Raw genomic sequence first — 23,185 nt, 5'->3', positions numbered from 1 at the left:
CTCTGTTGACATAAAAATTCAGCAAGCTATATTTATCTTCAATGAAATCCCATTGACATAACCAGGATTAAAATTAGCCCTTGAATTTAAAATCTCAGTTTGTAGAGTAGGTTATATCACAGTTAATATTTATATGTGGCACAGTGGCAGAAGGAAAATTGCTCAAATCAGAGCCATTCATCAAAAGAAGGAGGTTCCTATAACAACCATATCAATAAAATTTGCCAGTGTTAAGAGGAGAATTATGTTTCACTAGATAGAGAAACCAAATGCATATGGTTTCATGACTTTCTCGCCATTTAATTTTACAGTGAATGTCTAATTCAAATTCTGGCCTTTTTAACGAGAATAATCTTTAGCAAAGCTACAAATGCTAATAATTAACATATTTGTTACAATGGTAATTGCTGTTGTGAAGGAAATCAACTCTGATTCAAGGCTGAATTTTGGATAGTTTGGTAGTATAGAGTTAGACGATACTCCACTTCCCTAGGAGTCTATCTTTGTAATTCCTGATCTTAAGATGATATTGAGAAACTTCCTGAAAGAAAAAATGAACAACCTAAGGGTAGTTCACAAGTGGAGTTCAGTTGTACACAGGTATGTCTGGTGGATTTGGGGCTGGGGTGTGTATGTCTTGGAGAGGGGAGCACAAGCTGACCAATTTCATGAAGTCTTGGAGGGAGTACCTGATAACAGAATTCACCACGAAGACAATGTGCTGCTGGACAAGTAAGACTCTAGTATAGGCCAAAGGACAGAAGGTCTGTGAGTGAAAGAAATATTGAAGTGTGGCAGCTGATACTTGAAATCAGCCCTGATACATTCACCCTGTATGTCACTCCAAGGAGAAAGAAGAAAACGTGTTTTTCACTGCCTTTGTAATCCTACATCCCAGGTCCCTTATTTTTTTTTTTTTTTCCATTCTTCTCACTGCTGTCCACCATTTCTGAGAATCCCCAAGGAGAGCATAACACACAGAGCAGATTCTTTCACTTGTCTCTCTCTGTGAGCATTATTAGCTGGAAACAATCTTGGGAGGGCAAAAACAAAACAAACAAACAAACAGAAACAAACAAAATGAAAGACAAAAGCGAGGTAGGAGCATGGTCTGCATAGTTCTGGCACTGTTTACAGCAGCACCAATGTAGGTGTCAGCGTGTGATGACCAGGAATGACTTGTAAGACATTCCTTAGTGATTCTGCCATACTGGGCAACTCAGGCAAGAAAGGATCTGAAAGGATCCTTCAAGAGCAAGTCCAAATTTATTTTTATTTTATTTTTTATTTTTTTTTAAGATGGGGTCTTGCTCTGTGGCCCAGGCTGAAGCACAGTGGCACAATCTCAGCTCACTGCAACCTCTGCCTCCCAGGTTCAAGCAATTCTCTTGCCTCAGCCTCCCAAGTAGCTGGGACCACAGGTGCACACTGCCATGCCTGGCTAATTTTTTTTTTTTTTTTTTTTTGAGACAGAGTCTCACTCTGCTGCCCAGGCTGGAGTGCTGTGGCCGGATCTCAGCTCACTGCAAGCTCCGCCTCCCGGGTTCACGCCATTCTCCTGTCTCAGCCTCCCGAGTAGCTGGGACTACAGGCGCCCGCCACCTCGCCCAGCTAATTTTTTTGTATTTTTTAGTAGAGACGGGGTTTCACCGTGTTAGCCAGGATGGTCTCGATCTCCTGACCTCGTGATCCGCCCGTCTCGGCCTCCCAAAGTGCTGGGATTACAGGCTTGAGCCACCGCGCCCGGCCTTTTTTTTTTTTTTTTTAGTAGAGATGGGGTTTCAGCATCTCTCAAACTCCTGACATAAGGTAATCTGCCTGCCTTGGCTTCCCAAAGTGCTGGGATTATAGGTGTGAGACACTGTGCCCAGCTACAAGTCCAAATTTAACTGAAAATTTGACATTATTTGTATCCACAAACTAATGAAGTTAATAGACATTTGGGTGAATATTCATTATCATTTTATTGGTAGTTTTGTGATAACCTTTGTGGGACAGATCTTGATTCATGACTGAAACAGAACTTTAGCTCACTCCTCCATTCCAAGTTATGTAATAATAGTTGTATTCAAACATACACGCATACATGTATTTAATAATCTTAAAATTTTGGACAGCTTTACTTAAGAAGTGAGCTGGCCGGGTGCAATGGCTCACCCCTGTAGTCCCAGCACTTTGGGAGGCTAAGGTGGATGGCTAAGGTGGATGGATCATTTGAGATCAGGAGTTTGAGACCAGCGTGGCCAACATGGTGAAACCTCGTCTCTACTAAAAATACAAAAATTAGCTGGGCATGGTGGCAGGCACCTGTAATCCCAGCTACTCAGGAGGCTGAGGCACGAGAATTGCTTGAACCTGGGAGGTGGAGGTTGCCGTGAGCCAAGATCGCACCACTGCACTCCAGACTGAGCAATAGAGTGAGACTGTCTCAATTAAAAAAAAAAAAAAAAAAAGAAGTGAGCTTAACTGTTTCCACAGATTGTGTTCTTTTGCTAGCTATTATAATGCTGTACAATGAAGCCAGTTGAATATATTCATTAGAAAAGCAAAAAGTTGCTGGGCGCAGTGGTTCATACCTGTAATCCCAGCACTTTGGGAGGCCGAGGTGGGTGGATCACGAGGTCAGGAGATCTAGACCATCCTGGCTAACACAGTGAAACCCCGTCTCTACTAAAAATACAAAAAAAAAAAAAAATTAGCCAGGCATGGTGGCAGACGCCTGTAGTCCCAGTTACTCGGGAGGCTGAGGCAGGAGAATGGTGTGAACCTGGGAGACGGAGCTTACGAGCTTGCAGTGAGCCGAGATCACGCCACTGCACTCCAGCCTGGATGACAGAGCGAGACTCCGTCCCATAAAAAAAAAAAAAAGAAAAGCAAAAAGTTTTGATATGAGAGAAGGTGGAACAGAGGGAAAATATATATAGATATTGTAGGGAGATAAAAATAAAAATGATAACTATTGAAATACAGAGGTTTTTTTTTTTTTTGAGACGATGTCTCACTCTGTCACCCAGGCTGGAGTGCCGTGGTGAGATCTTGGCTCACTGTAACCTCTGCATCCTAGGTTCAAGCGATTCTCCTGCCTCTGCCTCCTGAGTAGCTGGGATTACAGGGGCCTGCCACCATGCCCGGCTAATTTTTGTATTTTTAGTAGAAACTGGGTTTCACCGTGTTGGTCAGGCTGGTCTCGAACTCCTGACCTCATGATCTGCCCGCCTCAGCCTCCCAAAGTGCTGGGATTACAGGCATGAGTCACCGCACCCGGTCGAGATGATTTTCAAATGTACGTTTTACGTCTACATAAGATTCAACATCAATACAACACTTGAAGTTTTATCAAACTTCTATGACATGTCTGAAACTGCTAGAACCTGAGATGCAAAGATAACTAAGTCACAGATTCTGGCATGATGAATTGTCCAATTTAAAAGGGAATTAAGTGGGTAGTAAGTGTGATAAATAATGTAAAAGGAATACTGTCTGACACAGAGGAAAGAGTGTAGCAGCTTTTGGGAAAGTGGTTGGAGATGGCTTCACAGAAGACTCTCTTAGCCTTGGTTTTGAGGGTGGAATAGGTAAAGAAGGTTGTTTCAGTTAGGAAAAACTGCATGTAAAAAAGGAAGCATAAACCAGATTTTTATTCTCTGGATGAAAATCCTTGCAGTTTTTCCCATGGTCTATTTGGAGAATCACTACATACTAGAAAGCTAGTATGAGAAAAATTCAGGGAGTATTTTGGAGAATGCTAGGGAATGAAGTTGGAGAGATGAATTCCATTCAGGTCATTGAGATCTATGGTAAGGGACTGGATTTTATAATGTGGGCGATGAGAAACCATTAAGGTGTTTTAAGTAAAGAGCAATATATTTAGTCATGAGCTGAAAAAGAAATAGCACTACCAGGCATCCATACAAATGACCTTCTTTCCTACCTCTGTCCCACTTGTCTGTAGAACCCTTTCTCATATGCACATTTGCATGGTGCATAATCATCTTCTCTAAAATTTGTGCTCATCTTAGCCCTTTGATGTTATAGGCATTGATTGTTGAATAATAGATTTCATTTCAGGAGTCCATTCTTTTATGATGTTATGATTTTTGCCAAGATAAAAATGTTTTCAAGTTGAGAAACAGTGTATGGGTTCTCTATTTATTATTATTATTATTATCATCATTATTATTTGAGATGGAGTTTTGCTCTGTCGCTTAGGCTGGAGTGCAGTGGCGCGACTTCAGCTCACTGCAACCTCTGCATCCTGGGTTCAAGCGATTTTCCCGCCTTTGCCTCCTGAGTAGCTGGGATTACAGGTGCGCACCACCATGCCTGGCAAATTTTTGTATTTTTAGTAAAAATGGGGTTTCACCATGTTGGCCAGGCTGGTCTCAAACTCCTGACTCCAAGTGATCTGCCTCCCAAAATGCTGGGATTGCAGGCGCGAGTCACTGAGCCTGGTCTAGGTTCTCTATTGTTAAACTTATTTTATTAAGTAACATTGTGGAAAATGGCTTGTCAGTAGAATCAAGTGCATCAGTATTTATGTTGACAAAATGTGATCTCTTAAACTTTCAAACATAGTGAAGACTATTTAAAAGGAGAGAGTTTTACAGTTTTGCACTGCAGGAAGAAGATTCTAGGTTCGAATGAGTTAACTGTGATATGCGGGAATCCATAGCCCATTTTGGTTTTTCATATTTTTTTAAACATGCCAAATTCAGAAAACAATGTTAAAGACTATGTTTTTGAAGAAGACATAGCTTGCTTTAAATTTAAAACACTAAATAGCAGAAATAAATGGGTACTTGAAGTAAATTAGCCTAGAATCACAAATTCTTACCCTAATTCAAAATGTTTCCGATTTAGAGAGAAATAAGCATATGAAATGAGTTTTCATGGACTACCATTTTTATACTGGCTACAGTTTGAATAGTTATTTAGGAATTTCTGCCAATATTGTGAACAAATTAAAACTTCAAAATATCTGCTGTGCAGTGCCTACATATAGTGTGCATTCAATAAACATTTGTTGAATTATGACAGTTTTCACTGTAATAAATTGGTTTCTTAAGCTGGATCCTTTTATTTAACACTCACAATTGTTACATGACCTTTGGAACTTTGAGATGATGGGGGAGTAGTGTGGAGAGTTAATGTTTACTATTGTAAAGAAGAAATCCATATTTTCTTAACAAACTTTTCACAAATGCTGTTCATGTCCATAATTAGACCCCCTTAGTGCTTCTAGATCTCATTTGATCTCACATTTAGTTCCACAGACATTTCCCTAGCACCTACGGCACTGGTTTTATTGTTCTGATGTGTGGGTTTCAGTTGTTTAATATGTGTGTCCAGAGTCTTCCATTATTTCAGGGCAGAGCTCATGTTTTTCTTATCCTCCTCCTTCCTTTTATCATTTTGTCTCTGTACCGTCTTTTAACAGATCATAGGATATGGAACTCCAATTCCATATCAGCAAATTGCAAGTCACTTTTATTGAGAACACTTAGAAAAAAAGAAGTAACTGGGAATTAGGAAAAGGGACATAAGGAAAGGTGAATGGTGGCCCAGCTTGATGCCTAAGGGCTCTAGCCAGGGTGTCAAAAGTGGCTTCCAATCCTCCCCTGATCACTCATTAACTGTGTGACCTCGGGCAAGGTACTAAACTTACACAAACCTCCATTTCCTCATCCATAAAACGAGGATGACACTAACAACTATCTCATAAGGTGGTTTTAAAATAGGCTGGGTGCAGTGGCTCACGCCTGTAATTCCAGCACTCTGGGAGGCTGAGGCAGGCAGATCACAAGGTCAGGTGTTCGAGACCAGCCTGACCAACATGGTGAAACCCCGTCTCTACTAAAAATACAACAATTAGCTGGGTGTGGTGGTGTGTGCCTGTAATCCCAGCTACTCAGGAGGCAGAGGCAGGAGAATCACTTGAACCTGGGAGGCGGAGGTTGCAGTGAGCTGAGATCATGCCACTGCACCCCAGCCTGGGTGACAGAGCAAGACCCTGTCTCTAAATAAATAAATAAATGGAGTAATACTTACAAAACCTAGCACGTAGTTATCATCAGATAGATGTCATGATTGGTATATAAATATGAATAAGTGAGAAGGTTTTCCCAGTAAAACATTGGGAGAGGTAAAGAGAGCTGAGGAAGCAACTACTGCCTTGGTATTACATTCTTTTCTTTATTAGAATGAGAACTCCGATGTGCTTTGGATGTCCTTTAGCCAGAATAACTTCTGGAAAGAGCCCAAGATATACTAACACGTGTACTACAGAAAAGGTTTGAAAAGTAGCCCCTCAGTTGTGCAAAGTAGGCCAGCATTCCAGAGAGCCTTTTGTACATTCACTTTTAAATTTCTGTGCCCCTAAAACCATAGTGTAAACTGAAATAACAGGACTTAGTGCTCTAAGTTATAAAAATCAGAAAGGACCAGACACATTTAAACAATGCCTCAGTATGCAAGCCATTTGTGATAAAGCAAATTAATTTCTAATTTTCTTATTGTAACTTAGGGGAAGTGATCTTTTGAAAAATTCATATTAAGCAAGGGATGAAAACAGGAAATGGATTTTGCAGTCTTCAGTCTTAATTTAAGATGCCAAATGGCACTGACAATTGCATGTGCTGCCTTTGTTTTAGTGATGGTAAAAATAAAAAACTGGCTGGGTGTGGTTGCTCATGCCTATAATCCCAGCACTTTGGGAGGCTGAGGTGGGTGGATCACTTGAGGTCAGGAGTTCAAGACCAGCCTGGCCAGCATGGTGAAACCCCATCTCTACTAAAAACACAAACATTAGCCAGGCGGTAGTGGCATATGCTTGTAATCCCAGCTACTTGTGAGACTGAGGCAGGAGAATCATTTGAACCCAGGAGGCGGAGGTTGTGGTGAGCTGAGATCACACCACTGCACTCCTGTCTGGGTGACGGAGTGAGACCCTGTCCCCCAAAAACTAAAAAATAAAATTAAAGTTAAAAAATAAAAAAACAATTGGGAGTCCGAGGCGGGCGGATCACTTGACGTCAGGAGTTGAAGACCAGCCTGGTCAACATGGTGAAACCCCGTCTCTATTAGCCAGGCATGATGGCAGGTGCCTGTAATCCCAGCTACTCAGGAGGCTGGGTCAGGAGAATCGCTTGAACCCGGGAGGCAAAGGCTGCAGTGACCCACGACAGTGCCACTGCATTCTAGCCTGGGTGACAGAGTAAGACTCTGCCTCAAAAAATAAAAATAAAATAAAACAATAAAAATTAAAAACAAACGAAAACCAAGCAATAACAACAACAAAAGCCAAAATTAAAAATGCCTGTGAGAGATTTCTTACAGTCACTCATGATTAGTTTATGCTCCCAGAAGAGATATGTCTTCAATGAAGTCCCGGTTTCCTCCTCTTTTATCGCACTGTTTTGTGAAGAAAGCTTAAAGAAATTAATTGTTGGCCGGGCGCGGTGGCTCAAGCCTGTAATCCCAGCACTTTGGGAGGCCGAGACGGGCGGATCACGAGGTCAGGAGATCGAGACCATCCTGGCTAATACGGTGAAACCCTGTCTCTACTTAAAAATACAAAAAACTAGCCGGGCGACGAGGCGGGCGCCTGTAGTCCCAGCTACTCGGGAGGCTGAGGCAGGAGAATGGCGTAAACCCAGGAGGCGGAGCTTGCAGTGAGCTGAGATCCGGCCACTGCACTCCAGCCTGGGTGGCAGAGCAAGACTCCGTCTCAAAAAAAAAAAAAAAAGAAATTAATTGTTGTCCTTGGATGTGAGGGAGGACTATACTGTGCTTTCTCTGGAAGGCACTACTGTGTGTTTGAGTACATTTCTCAAATAATTAATAGGTGTGAGTGGCTCCGCCGAGTAAACATGCCACATTTATTTTCAATGATCAGTTGAAAAACACACCTATAAGCTTATAATTGCTGACATTAACAAACAACACATATGAAGACGTTGTTCACAAAAAGTGCATGTAGTTCCATGTGTTTTATTTAATCTGTTTGAAATGAAGTTTAGCGTATCTATAGCACACAGCATGAAATATGTCATTTTGAATTTAACATTGTGCATAATGTATTCATAAGAATTATATTTATTTTTTAGCATTTATCTTCAAATCAAAGGTTAAGAGTTTCAAGATGCACAAAAGGGGTTAACCTTCTGTGAGAACTCTGAGAAATCACTGAAGACATGAAAATGACAGGCTGGAGGAAGTAAAGAACTTAGAAGGCCAAAATGGAATTCTAAGATGACATGGATCTAGAACATAGAAAAGAGAAAGGATTGATTGAAAAAATGAAAGGAGAAAAAAGGAATTATTAAACGGAAGCATTAGATTCAAGTAACGGCAAAACGATCAGCAAAGTAGATGTTAACAGCATTTCAAGTACATGTTACGAGTATGAGAAGTGCAATTCTAAATATATTAGGCCCTTATGTTTTAATATATCAGCAAGTACAGTATTTTGTTTCTAATTTAACAGATTTTTAAGAATGTTACGTTAGTTGTGACATATTTCCAATAAATAATTATGTTTCAGAAGGACATTGGGTACAATAAAGTGGGTCTGACAATTAACTTACCTTTGAAACCTGAGCCCTTCCTTAGTTAATAGACTGGAACACGATTCTCCTCTCCTGCTTGGAGAATCCACAAGTTGTGTTTCCTTTAGGAACATTGGAAATTCTTTTAGCCAAATGAAGAGTGTGCATTTCTTCGGCCAGGAGTTACCAGGCTGATAATCCTGATGCAGCGGTTCTCAAAGTGTCCTCAGAAGACCCACAGTAACACCAGCAGCACCAAAGGACTTGTTGGAAACACCAGTTTTCTAGGCTGGGCACAGTGACTCATGCCTGTAATCCCAGCACTTTGGGAGGCTGAACTCCTGAGGTCAGGAGTTTGAGACCAGCCTGGCCAACATGGCAAAAACCCGCCTCTACTAAAAATACAAAAATTAGCCGGGTGTAGTGGCGGGCACCTGAAATCACAGTTAGTTGGGAGACTGAGGCAGGAGAATTGTTTGGGAGGCAGAGGTTGTAGTGAGCCAAGATCATACCATTGCACTCCAGCCTGGGCGACAAGAGCGAAAACTCTGATTAAAAAAAAAAAGGCCGGGCGCGGTGGCTCAAGCCTGTAATCCCAGCACTTTGGGAGGCCGAGACGGGCGGATCACGAGGTCAGGAGATCGAGACCATCCTGGCTAACACGGTGAAACCCCGTCTCTACTAAAAAAATACAAAATTAGCCGGGCGAGATGGCGGGCGCCTGTAGTCCCAGCTACTCGGGAGGCTGAGGCGAGAGAATGGCGTAAACCCGGGAGGCGGAGCTTGCAGTGAGCTGAGATCTGGCCACTTCCGTCTCAAAAAAAAAAAAAAAAAAAAAAAAGGCCAGGTGTGCGGTGGCTCATGCCTATAACCCCAGCACTTTGGGAGGTTGAGGTGGGTGGACACCTGAGGTCAGGAGTTCAAGACCAGCCTGCCAACATGGTGAAACCCCGTCTCTACAAAAACATGATGGCGTGCGCCTGTAATCCCATCTACTCAGAGGCTGAGGCGGGAGAATCGCTTGAACCCGGAAGGTGGGGTTTGCAGTGAGCTGAAATCACGCCATTGGGCTCCAGCCTGGGTGACGTCACGAAAAAAAGAAAAAAAGAAACACCGGTTTTCTGATTCCACCGAAGACCTACTGCCTCAGAAACCATGAGGGCAGAACCTAGCAATTTGTGCTTTCACAAACCCTCCAGGAGTTGCTGAAATTTAAGAATCATTGCCCCAAAAAGTGGCCCTCATAACGAGATGTCAGGTAAGGAAAGACGACATTATTACCTATGTGTAGTGTGTTAACACTCTTTATGAAACATGCGTGAACACCTAAACCAAAGACTTTCTCCATGAGATATTCCCTAATCACATTAGTGAAGTAACACTATATTTCCTCTACTTTTCTACAGCTACAGAAATCTCCCCCGGTTAGGATAACCCCAGTTTCCTATTTATCTTTGTTTTTCTTGCAGTGCACAGCATGTTGCCCAGTAATTGATATGTTTAAATGTTACAATTAAATGGAATGAATTCCTAAAATAAACAAATGTGGGATAATTTATTGCACTCTGTTCAAATTCCCATTTTGAAGTGGAATTCAAACAAACATGACAGTAAAGGCGGACAGTGAGCACAGGGACAAGAGAAAAGGAGAAAGGGAAGAAATACAGAGAACTAGATAGGAGGAAGACTGATGGGCGTAAGCCACCTTTACCTCTGGATACTGGTTTTCCTTTGAATTGTGGTATGTGCTCATATTGCTTATTAGCATATCATAGAGCTGTCGGAAGATTCTTTTCAATTAAAATTTCAAATGTAATATTAAAATTGTTTGGATTCCTTCCTACTGAGCACAGGACACTGTCTGTGGAGCTGGTGGAACAGGACTGAATAGGGCCCTACTTTAAAGGAACTCAGCTCAGTGCAGTTTCTCAACCTCAGCACTATTGGCCTTTGGGGCCCAATAATCCTTTTGTGTGAGGGGCTGTCCTGTGCACTGTAGGACGTTTAGCAGCATCCTTGGCTTCTACTCAGCAGATGCCAGAATCAACCCCCTCCCCAAGAAGTGATAATTAAAAATGTCTCCAGACTTAGCCAAATGTCCCCTGAGGAGCAAAATTTTCTCCAATTGAAAACCACTGGGTTAGCAGGCGAAACAGATAAAAAGATAGAAGTTTTCCATACACGATGATAATGCCATGATGCCATAGGGCTGGCAGGAGTGAAGGGAAGAGCTTCTCACAAAGACTCGGGTGGATGCAGGGAGAAGGAAAATTAGGAAATGAGGTGGGCAGAGTTTCAGTTAGCCTGTGGGGAAAATGAAGGAGAAGGAATAAGGAGAAGAGGAGGAAGGAGGGAGGAAGAGTGACAAGTAATAGGAAATTATAGTTGACCTTGAACAACTTGGGGGTTAGGGATGCTGACCCCTGCACAGTCAAAAATCTGAGCTTAACTTCTGACTACCTTCAAACTTTCCTAACAGCCTACTGTTGACCAGATGCTTTACCAATAACATAAAGTCTATTAACACATATTTTGTATGTTTTATGTATTATACACTGTATTCTTACAATAAAGTAAGCTAGAGAAAAGAAAATGTTATTAAGAAAATTGTAGGCTGGGTGTGGTGGCTTGTAATCCTAGCACTTTGGGAGGCTGAGGCAGGCGGATCACGGGGTCAGGAGATCGAGGCCAAGGTGAAACCCTGTCTCTACTAAAAATACAAAATATTAGCTGGGCATGGTGGCGGGCACCTGTAGTCTCAGCTACTTGGAGAGGATGAGGCAGGAGAATGGCGTGAACCCGGGATGCGGAGCTTGCAGTGAGCCGAGATTGCACCACTGCACTCCAGCCTGGGTGACAGAGTGAGACTCTGTCTCAAAAAAAAAAAAAAAAAATTGTAAAGAAGAAAAACTATATTTACTGTTCATTAAGGGGAAGTAGATCATCATAAAGGTCTTCATCCTTGTCATCTTCACGTTAAGTAGGCTAAAGGAGGAGGGGGAGAGAGAGAAGAGATTGGCCTTGCTGTCTTAGGGGTGGCAGGAGTGGTAGAGGTGCAGGAGATGGAAGGGGAGGCAGAGAAAGGTAGGCACACTCAGTGTAGCTTTCACTGAAAGAAATCTGCGTATGAGTGGACCCATGCAGTTCAAACCTGACTTGTTCAGTCAACTGTACTTCTTCCAGGCTAAGAACAGAGAATAAAAAAATGCGCGGAGGCCTGAAACAGCATATTATATTGAAAGAACTCAAAGGTGGTAAATGCTTTACTACTGAGGCATAAAGTGAGAAAGGGGAATCATAGGCTCTGAAATTGCAGCCACAAGTCTACAGAACGCATTTTTCATAGCCCAAGGTCAGTCTTCTATTACCCTTTGCAGTGAGGTTATCATCATCCATTTTTCACTCGTCAGTACTAGGGAGCCCATTAAATACTTGCCACTATACTTGGTCCCAATAGTTAATAGACTGCAGCATCTTTTATTTCTTCACCTAGCCTGAAATCAGTTGAGCTTTTGAGGAATCTTAGATATGTGGTTTTTTTCTTCACGTTTAGAATGGGGCACTTAAAAAGATGCATAGCACTTGAAAATAGAGAAAGAAAATAGCATGTAGCAATTTGTGCCTTTACTCTGTCCAAACATCTCAAAAAGGAAAAAATAATTTTTTTTTTTTTTTTTTGAGACAGAGTCTCGCTCTGTCGCCCAGGCTGGAGTGCAGTGGCCTGATCTCAGCTCACTGCAAGCTCCGCCTCCCGGGTTCACGCCATTCTCCTGCCTCAGCCTCCCGAGTAGCTGGGACTACAGGCGCCCGCCACCTCGCCCGGCTAGTTTTTTGTATTTTTTAGTAGAGACGGGGTTTCACCATGTTAGCCTGGATGGTCTCGATCTCCTGACCTCGTGATCCGCCCGCCTCGGCCTCCCAAAGTGCTGGGATTACAGGCTTGAGCCACCGCGCCCGGCCAGAAAAAATAATTTTAAGGGTAAATATTGTTATCAATTTATCTGAGCTCTTTTGACTTCCTGTGAGCCTGAAAAAACAGGATCATGTCTTTTTAATATTTACCATAGTGCCTGATATGTAGGCGTTTGACCAATGTTTATTAGATACATGTTCACTTTTATTATTAGTACTACTAACCGCATTTTAATACAGACTAATAATACCTGATAAACTTCTCAAGGATGTGATCTCATCTGATAACTATAACAACCCGATGAGGTAAGTGAGGAATAGTTGTTAACTCTAATACATGTTATATCTTATCCTTGACCCAGTATTACCCCAGTCATGCCTTCCTCTCCCTGCAATGAAAGAAAACAGATAAATACAAAATGTTGCATCCCATATAAGTGCTCATTCTTATGGTAGATAAGTAAATGGAAAAGACAGGTATGTATTTTCAATTTTTTTTAAGTCCTAGAATTATAAAACAATAAAGAAGTGAGAAGGGAGAGAAACCTTAAGGGACCAACCTCTTGATTTTACAGGTGAGAAAACTGAGGCCACATAGCCATTTAGTGCAGAGCCAGGATTATAAACCAGATGTTTGGACTCCTATGTGGTGGTGGACCTGAGGATAAAACTAATTAGCGTCCTTACTGGAAAATTCCATGTATCTCTAACGAGCAGATCACCACACACGTGCACAGCCCAAGCCTGGATTGTGGAAGTTTTTTTGGGTAGACTTTGTCTTCAGTAGATAGATACGGTCCAGAAGAAGGCCGGCTTGAAGTACGTAAGAAAGGGCATATTCAAAACAAATACATGGCTGGGCGCCATGGCTCACGCCTGTAATCCCAGCACTTTGGGAAGCCGAGGCGGGTGGATCACGAGGTCAGGAGATCGAGACCATCCTGGCTAACACGGTGAAACCCATCTCTACTAAAAAGTACAGAAAAAAAAAAAAAAATTTAGAAGGGTGTGGTGGCAGGCACCGGGAGGCTGAGACAGGAGAATGGCATGAACCCAGGATGCGGAGCTTGCAGTGAGCGGAGATAGCGCCACTGCGCTCCAGCCTGGGCGACAGAGGGAGACTCCGACTCAAAAAAGAGAAAACAAATACATGTATACTTATTCTTTTAAACCAGTACTTAACAATAGTATACAGGTGTCCGAATATAATAGCTTATCTGTTTTATTTTTTCCAGAAAAGGAAACAAGGTCTTAGAGGTTACATTTTACATAGGATTTTGTTAGCCAAGTCAGCATCTGTTTGCATCTTAAAAATGAGTCATACCTATTCCTTGTAAGTAGGACAGGAGGGCAGCTGGAATTCCCCAGCTCACTCCTTGTCACTGCTTCCTGCCTCTGTTGCTCTTTGTCCTCCACAGCACACTTAGTTGTTTAAAAAGTGAACCAGATACTTCATTACCTCAGGGCAGTTGTAAGTACTGAGTCAGACGCCTTAGGCTTGTGTGATGGGAAGTTTAGGGCGAGACCAATGTCTTACTTTAACAACAGTGTGAATAAGTTAATCTTTTTTTGAGACGGAGTCTCGCTCTCCCGGGCTGGAGTGCAGTGGCCGGATCTCAGCTCACTGCAAGCTCCGCCTCCCGGGTTTACGCCATTCTCCTGCCTCAGCCTCCCGAGTAGCTGGGACTACAGGCGCCCGCCACCTCGCCCGGCTAGATTTTTGTATTTTTTTAGTAGAGACGGGGTTTCACCGTGTTAGCCAGGATGGTCTCGATCTCCTGACCTCGTGATCCGCCCGTCTCGGCCTCCCAAAGTGCTGGGATTACAGGCTTGAGCCACCGCGCCCGGCCTCTTTTGAGATTTTATTACTCAATATTCCACCCAGGAAGAAACACAGATGACACTCAGCCTATCAAAGGCCATCTGGGACTGACAAATGCAGAGCTTGTTGTTGTAGATGACAAGGCTCAGTGGATGGATCGTCACTGAAAGAAAGGGAAACATTTTGAACTGTTGTGTCTCTCTCCTTGCTCACATGAAAAACAAAAAAAATCCTTGGCTGGGCGCAGTGGCGCACGCCTGTAATCTCAGCACTTTGAGAGGCCTAGGCGGGCAGATCATTTGAGGTCATAAGTTCGAGACCAGCCTGGCCAACATGACGAAACCCCGTCTCTACTAAAAATACAAAAACTAGCTGGGTGTGTTGGCGGGCACCTGTAATCCCAGCTAATTGGGAGGCTGAGGCAGGAGAATTGCTTGAACCTGGGAGGTGGAGGTTGCAGTAAGCTGAGGTCGTGCCACCGCACTCCAGCCTGGACGACAGAGTGAGACTCCATCTCAACAAACAAACAACAAAAAATCCTTAACCACAGACTAAGTAAGCATTATTACACAGAGTGTCATTCGCTAATCTTGCTTGTGCCTGAACTTTGAAAGCACCAGGCCCTTGCTTTGGGAGTTGGGGGTGTAGGGTGTAAGTGTGTATGTCCTCTAGAAGGAGACAACACTGTGAACAGAAGGAGAAGATCTTGGAGATTTGTTTTTTTTTTTTTTTTTTTGAGACGGAGTCTCGCTCTGTCGCCCAGGCTGGAGTGCAGTGGCCCGATCTCAGCTCACTGCAAGCTCCGCCTCCCGGGTTCACGCCATTCTCCTGCCTCAGCCTCCGGAGTAGCTGGGACTACAGGCGCCCGCCACCTCGCCCGGCTAGTTTTTTTTTGTACTTTTTAGTAGAGACGGGGTTTCACCGTGTTCGCCAAGATGGTCTCGATCTCCTGACCTTGTGATCCGCCCACCTCGGCCTCCCAAAGTGCTGGGATTACAGGCTTGAGCCACCGCGCCCGGCCGGAGATTTGTTAATTTCCTATTGCAGTTAGCCTTGTCTTGAGCTTTCACTTTAGCACTTAACATACATACTCCCTTGCACAGCTGTTATGTTTTTCTCTTCATGTGTACAACTTGAATTATCCAATGGCATTGCTTTGAGGATATTCATCCTATCTTATTGATTCTCTCACTGTGTAGGACAATGGAGAACACAGTAAGAAAACCCTCAATGGATACTACTTACACTAAATTAACTATGAATTCAAAGTTTTAAGATGCTACTTAATCATGTAAGCCTGGTTCTCCAAAACTTCATCTGCCATGGGAAAAATCAAAGCTTGTAAAATGATTAAACTTGTAAAGGAATTAAACTGTAGGATTCACTCATTTTATAATTGGTATTTTCACCCTAAGAGCTTTCGTTTTCCTCTCTGGTGCTTAAAAACAAAGTAAAACAGACAAAACAAGATTAACTAAATTAAAACCCCCGTGACTTAAAAAAAAATAGCCAAGAATAATGTGCAAGTGTCTAGTTAGGCCAACAGATGTGCTTAACACGTATGAACTGGGAACACCAATGAACATGAAGGGTGAGGAAGAGTACCACCCCGTGCTTCTTTTCCTGCTCCTGCTCTTGCAGAGGGTCAGGCTTGGAGACCACCTATGGTCAGCTCAACACACAAGTCCACCAAGCAGCCCATGAGGAACTCTTCCTTTCAGAGTTGTGCACACCATGCAGTGTGGTCCACCTGCAGAAGCACAGAACAGGCGCTGCCTGGGCCAGAGGTCCATTCAGGTCATGGAATTGGTCTCAATGCCATTTAGGCATGAATCCAGGGTCCTGGGTACCAGACGCATGGTCTAGGTAGGGAGTGTTATGTATAGGTGAGCATGGGGTTCCATTGGGCATGTTCCCTTGTCTTGTAGGATGTTAGCTCTGAGGGGCGTGGTTGCAAGAAGGCTAGCCTTGAGCTCTCTAAAAGGCAGGGCTCAGGACAAAGCTCCCAGTTGCTCAGGCCTGTGGGTAGTACTACTTAAAAATCCCCTTGAGAACTTCTTTAAAATGCAAATGTCTCGATCCTTTTGTGGTTCAAAAGCATGATGATTGGGTGTTCACAGGCATGTGTGAGACGGGCCACCCTCTGAACCTCCTTATGACCTGGTACACTACCTGTCTGACCTGAAAAAAAAAAATGCAAATTTCTGGATTCTACCCGCCTCCCCGCACTCCGACATTATGATATAGCAGCTCTGTGGTAGGACCCAGGAATCTGCCTGTGTAATCACAGGTTGATATTCTGGTGTTTCCTGGTTTTGCTCTGCTGATTTGGGGGATGTTTACCAGCAGGAGAGCGGCCTCTTTCCTCTGCCCTCCCCCAGACCCCAGTGACTCACGCTCCTATTGCTCCTCCTGCTCCTCCTGTTGCTGGCCTCTCTGTTGTGGTTGCCAGCGCTACTTTGCAGACGCTGCCTGCTCCCTGCACGCCAACACAGATTCTGTTTCCCTGCTACCGCTGCTGCTGTTGTTTGTTCCGTCCCTGGCTTATTGTAGGAGAACTCATTGTTCTGTTGCCACTGCTACCAAGCTGCAAACACCAGGCTCACGGTGCAAGGGGAAAGGGTTTCTCCTCTGGGTGTTCTGCCTCTATCGCCTAGGCTCTCAGGCTTTGTTGTCAATGGCACTGCGAGACGCTAAACTGTGGCCTTGTGATTCCCACATCTCCATTTAGTTCTTTCTTTTGTTCTCTGAGATCTGAGAAGGAACCCATGTCTTTTAGTATTCCTGTTTTCTTTGGGTACTTCCCCCCGCCCCCACTCCAGAATTTAGGGCAACCTTCTGCTATGGTCTGAATGTTTATATCTCCCCAACTCACCAAATTCATATGTTGAAATCTTAACCCCTAAGATGGTGGTATTAGACACTGAAGCCTCTGGGAGGTAATTAAGTTATAAGGACAAAGCCGTCATGAATGGAATTACTGCCCTTAAAAAAAAGGCCCTAGAGAGCCAGCTAGCTCCTTCCACCATGTGAGGACACAACGTGAAGGTACTGTCTACGAGGAAGGGTCCCTCACCAGACACCAATCATCTGACACCTTGATCCTGAACTTCCTATCCTCCAGAATTGTAAACAAATAAATTTCTCTTGTTTATAAACCATAAGTTCATGATTTTTTTTTGGACGGAGTTTCACTTCTTGTTGCCCAGGCTGGAGTGCAATGGCGCTATCTTGGCTCACCACAAACTCCACCTCCTGTGTTCAAGTGATTCTCCTGCCTCAGCTTCTCAAGTAGCTGGGATTACAGGCATGTACCATCATGCCCTGCTAATTTTGTATTTTTAGTAGAGATGGGGTTTCTCCATGTTGGTCAGGCTGGTCTTGAACTCCTGACCTCAGGTGATCCACCCGCCTTGGCCTCCCAAAGTGCTAGGATTATAGACGAGAGCCACCGCCCCTGTCCAAGTTCATGGTTTTTGTAATTAGCATTCCAAATGGACTAAAACCCCCATCCTCCTGAAGGTTCTGAATCTGAGGACCCAAGACTTGGCTCTCAGCCTTAATGTCCTGCTCCCACTATTTTCAGGGGGCCCAATATAAATTTCCTCAGTTTCTGAGGTAGGTGGGCTCGCAGAGTGACCTTTAGTATGACCTTTGTTACATTTACAAAATAGATTGCTTACAGGGTTAGACAAATACAGTTGGCCTTCTGTATCCCTGCCTTCCATATCCATGGGCCAAAAATATTTGGAAAAAAAATGTGTCTGTATTAAACATGTATAGACTTTATTTTCTTGTATATTTCCTAAACTATATATAGTATAATAACTACACAGCATTCATATTGTATTAAGCATTACAAGTAGTGTAGTTATGATTTAAAGTATGTGAGAGAATATGCACAGGTTGTATAGAAATACTACACCATTTTTTTTTTTTTTAAATCAGGGACTGAAGCATCTTTTCAGCTATGGCTTTGGTATCCAGGGGGGGTCTGGGAACTATTCCTCCATGAATACCAAGGGATAACTCTAATTGCTAAATCATTTCCTATTTTTGTGAACTAATAAAGGACTGTGTGAAAAACATGAAAACTGAAAACGGGCAAAAATTAAAGAATAGTATGCTTATTTAAGCCTGGTGTGGTGGCGGGCACTTGTAGTCCTAGCTACTTGGAAGGCTGAGATGGGCCTAGGAGTTTGAGGCTATAGAGGGCCATGGTTGCACCTGTGAATAGTCACTGCACAGGGCAACATAGCTAGACCCTGTCTCTAAAAAAGAAAAATTCTGCTGTAATAAACCTGCACGCATAAAATGATATCGATGTATCTATGTAGTGTGTATATACATATGTGTATAGGAAATGTGTGCGTGTGTGTGTGTTTGTGTGTGTGGATACTGTATTACTTAAGACAAAAAAATCTGGCTTCATATGTCATAAAATAATGTCTTGAGCTATCCATTCAAGTGTGCTTTCTTGTTTCTCTGTTTTTTTTGTTGTTGTTGTTTTTTGGTTTTTTGGTTCCTATTTCATTCAGTGGTTTTCACTGCCTTTGGGGAAAAGTGACACAGCAAAACACTTAGAAGAATCGAATGTTCTTCCTTTGAGAATGTGGTCTGCACATAAGAGAGAACATTTAGAGTCAGATTATGAGACTAAACCAGTTTCCTTCACCTGCAGCTAGATAAAAATTTCTAGAGGAAGGAGAGAATCAGGAAAGATTGAAGACTTGACTCCCTGTTAAGGGTTCTGCCCGAATTCTGAGAATAGAGAATAAAAGACACCCTCTCCCTCTCTAGTATATTTTGTCAGTGAAGGTCAGAGAGGCCCATGAAATCAGGTCTGGGGAGCAAGGTAAAACCCAGAATTTCTACATGATCATGTTAAAGTGGGAATAAAGGAATATCATTATAGTGTATCTGGGCAGGTGGGCATGAGACAGCCTGATTGAGTTCCTGAAATCCCAGGTCAGTGTGGGAGGAGCAGAATATTTTATGTGGCTGAGAGCTCCATAGTTTCTTTTTTTCTTTATTTATTTGAGATGGAGTCTCACTCTGTTGCCCAGGCTGGAGTATAGTGACACAATCTCTACTCACTGCAACCTCTGCCTCCCTGGTTCAAGTAATTCCCATGCTTCAGCCTCCTGAGTAGCTGGGATTACAGATATGTGCCACCACACCGGGCTAATTTTTGTATTTTTAGTAGAGATGGGATTTTACCATGTTGCCCAGGCTGATCTCGAACTCCTGACCTCAAGTGATCCACCTGCCTCAGCCTCGCAAAGTGCTGGGATTACAGGCGTGAGCCACCAGCAGTCCCAGCTACTCAGGAGGCTGAGGCAGAAGAATCGCTTGAACCAAAGGGTGGAGGTTGCAGTGAGCCAAGATTGTGCCACTGCACTCCATCCTGGTGACAGAGCAGGACTCCATCTTAAAAAAAAAAAGAAAAGAAAAGAGCTTCTTAAGGTATTTTCTGTGCTTCCTGTTTTCTCTTTTGTATTTTTCATCTTTATGTCTTTGTGTTTCATTCTGAATAACTTTAGTGATCTGTCTCCCAGTTCACTAATTCTCTTCTCAGCTATGTCTAGTATTGTAATTTATTGAATTATTAATTTTAGGTATCAATTTTTCAGCTTTAGGATATCTAATTTGGGTATCTAATTTGCCACTTGTTTTCTGCCATAATTTTTTTTTTTGAGACGGAGTCTCACTCTGTTGCCCAGGCTGGAGTGCAGTGCAGTGATGTGATCTCAACTCACTGCAAGCTCCGTGTCCTGAGTTCACACCGTTCTCCTACCTCAGCCTCCTGAGTAGCTGGGACTACAGGTGCCCACCACCAAGCCCAACTAATTATTATTTTTTGTATTTTTAGTAGAGATGGGATTTCACTGTGTTAGCCAGGATGGTCTCCATCTCCCGACCTTGTGATCCACCCGCCTCGGCCTCCCAAACTGCTGGGATTACTGGCATGAGCCACCACCTGCCTCTGTCATAATTTTTAACCTTGACTTTTAGCTCCTTAAACATAGCAAGCACAGTTGTTTATATATTTATCTGATAATTCCAGCATCAGGTGCCTCTAGGGTCTACTTTCATCTACTTCCATTTTTTTTTTTTTTTAATTTACATTAACAGTGTCTAGCCTGCATTTATGCCTGGTTACTTTTGATTGTGTGCTAGACGTTGTTTTTGGCAAAAAAATTTTTTTTTTTTTTTTTTTTTGAGACGGTGTCTCGCTCTGTCGCCCGGGCTGGAATGCAGTGGCCAGATCTCAGCTCATTGCAAGCTCCGCCTCCCGGGTTCACGCCATTCTCCTGCCTCAGCCTCCCGAGTAGCTGGGACTACAGGCGCCCGCCACCTCGCCGGGCTAGTTTTTTGTATTTTTTTAGTAGAGACGGGGTTTCACCGTGTTAGCCAGGATAGTCTCGATCTCCTGACCTCGTGATCCGCCCGTCTCGGACTCCCAAAGTGCTGGGATGACAGGCTTGAGCCACTGCGCCCGGCCGCTTGGCAAATAATTTTTAAAACACAATGTATACAAATCATATGAAGCCTAGACTGGTGTTTTGTTCACCAAAAATATTTTAAATTACTTTAGTTACGTTCGTAGGGACACTATTAACTCAGGATGATGTTAATTCAAGTTTCAGATTTGATATTTTCCAGGTCAGCTGGACCAACTGTCCCTGCTATATGACTTATTTCTTTTTTTTTTTTTTTTTTTGAGGCGGAGTCTCGCTCTGTCGCCCGGGCTGGAGTGCAGTGGCCGGATCTCAGCTCACTGCAAGCTCCGCCTCCCGGGTTCCCGCCATTCTCCTGCCTCAGCCTCCCGAGTAGCTGGGACTACAGGCGCCCGCCACCTCGCCCGGCTAGTTTTTTTGTATTTTTTTAGTAGAGACGAGGTTTCACCGTGTCAGCCAGGATGGTCTCGATCTCCTGACCTCGTGATCCGCCCGTCTGGGCCTCCTAAAGTGCTGGGATTACAGGCTTGAGCCACCGCGCCCGGCTATGATTTATTTCTTAAAGCAGTATCAGTTCAGTTCCTCAGCTATCTTATATACTATGGAGCTCTCAGTCACATAAAATATTCTGCTGCTCTCACACTGCCCTGTAGTTCGTAAGAGAAATAGTTTACTTCCGTATTACTCTTACATCTAGGGTGTAGCTCTTTGAGCTACCAGTCCAAAGCGAAGAATAATTTACTGACTTCCTACCTTCTCTGGCTCTAGGCACTGATTTTTGTTTTCCCTCTTGGCCACCTATCTTCAATTGGAAAATGCCCTCAATTCAAAAATGCTCCAAGTGCCAAGCTTTCCTATCTGAATTCCCATTTTTTCCTGTATCTAGCTGGCAATTCATTAGAATCCTGCTGGCCCTTTGATGCTTCTAAGATTTTCATCTTTTATTTTTATTTGTCTATTTATTTGTGATGGAGTCTCACTCTGTTGCCCAGGCTGGAGTGCAGTGGTATGGACTCAGCTCACTGTAACCTCCATCTCCTGGAGTTAAGTGATTCTCCTGCCTCAGCCTCCCAAGCAGCTGGCACTATAGGCGTCCACCAGCATACCTAGCTAATTTTGTATTTTTAGTAGAGATGAAGTTTCACTATGTTGGCCAGGCTGATCTTGAACTCCTAACCTCAGGTGATCTGCCTGCCTTAGCCTTCCAAAGTGTTGTGTTTATAGGCATTAGCCACCACACCTAGCCTGAAGTTTTGATTAAAAATGCTTTACTGGGCTGGGCAGGGTGGCTCATGCCTGTAATTCCAGCACTTTGGGAGATTGAGGCTGGCAGATCACTTGAGGTCAGGAGTTCAAGACCAGCCTGACCAACATGGTGAAATCTCATCTCTACTAAAAATACAAAAATTAGCCTGGTATGGTGGTACATGCCTGTAATCCCAGCTACTCAGGAGGCTGAGGCAGGATAATCGCTTGAATCTGGGGGGCAGAGGTTGCAGTGAGCCATGATCGTGCCACTGCACTCCAGCCTGGACAACAAGAGCAAGACTCCATCTCAAAACACACACACACACACACACACACACATACAAAAACAACAACAAAAAAATCTTTACCGGAATTAAATTCCAGTCACCTTGAAGTCATGATCATGACGCTGTGGAAGAACCGGTGAGGTAGGATGAGACAGAATCTCAGATGCTACGCTGATTTGGGGCTGTGATTATTTTGGACGATAGGCTATGATGAGGCTTCAAAAAGAGTGCAATAGTGTATTTTAATTTCTTTGGGTAGATTCAAATTAATCTTCAGAAAGACAAAATGCAAATGTAGTCTTGTTAGAGCTTGCTGATGAGACTAAATTTTTCAAGTGTTTGAGGAATGCCTAACAAGGGAAAGGCAGAGCAAACTATTTTTAATGACCTTACGGCTCTGAATTGCTAAAAGGGAGTCAGTCCACCAGGCTCAGGCTACTTAGAGTAGAGGATCCTGTTTCAGTCACAGACTGGCTCATCTCTTAATCTGCCATAAAATGATGGCTTAGCATACATGTGGGAGCTGGGGCTAAGGGAGAAGGAAGTGCTGTGTTTTGCAGAAGAAGCTACATTCTATAATAAGGCCTGACTCTTCCCTAGCCTTAGAGGGGAAATACTTGTGAGACAGTGGCCAGGATCAGCTTAACTGCCCTCTCTTCTTGCTTTGCCTATGGGAAACTGAGCCCCTTTTTGCGGAGTATATTCATCCATTGAACCCTCCCACCTTATGATGCATAAAGTGATAAAGGCTTGGAGATCTGGATGAATCCAAGGTGCGATCCCTGGCTCTAGAAGAAACTCTGGGCAGCCGGCATGATTTACTTTTCTCTGCTCCAAAGACTGGGGGATAAATTAAAGGAAAAGAGGGCATGACCCCACCCCAGCAATCCACTGGTGCGAGTGGTTGCT

General features: G+C 43.4%; 1 non-coding gene across 1 annotated transcript; it reads left to right on the top strand.

Annotated features, from left to right (window-relative positions):
- Positions 1-16,358: 16,358 nt before the first annotated feature.
- LOC117099509 lies at positions 16,359-16,462 on the top strand. The gene has a single exon (XR_004443845.1). It is a non-coding gene; the product is annotated as a small nucleolar RNA U13 (small nucleolar RNA).
- Positions 16,463-23,185: the final 6,723 nt, after the last annotated feature.

This window comes from Trachypithecus francoisi, unplaced genomic scaffold, assembly GCF_009764315.1.
Source record: "Trachypithecus francoisi isolate TF-2019V2 unplaced genomic scaffold, Tfra_2.0 Lachesis_group16, whole genome shotgun sequence".
Classification (NCBI taxonomy): Eukaryota; Metazoa; Chordata; class Mammalia; order Primates; family Cercopithecidae; genus Trachypithecus; species Trachypithecus francoisi.
This window is presented reverse-complemented; position numbering and strand designations above follow the sequence as displayed.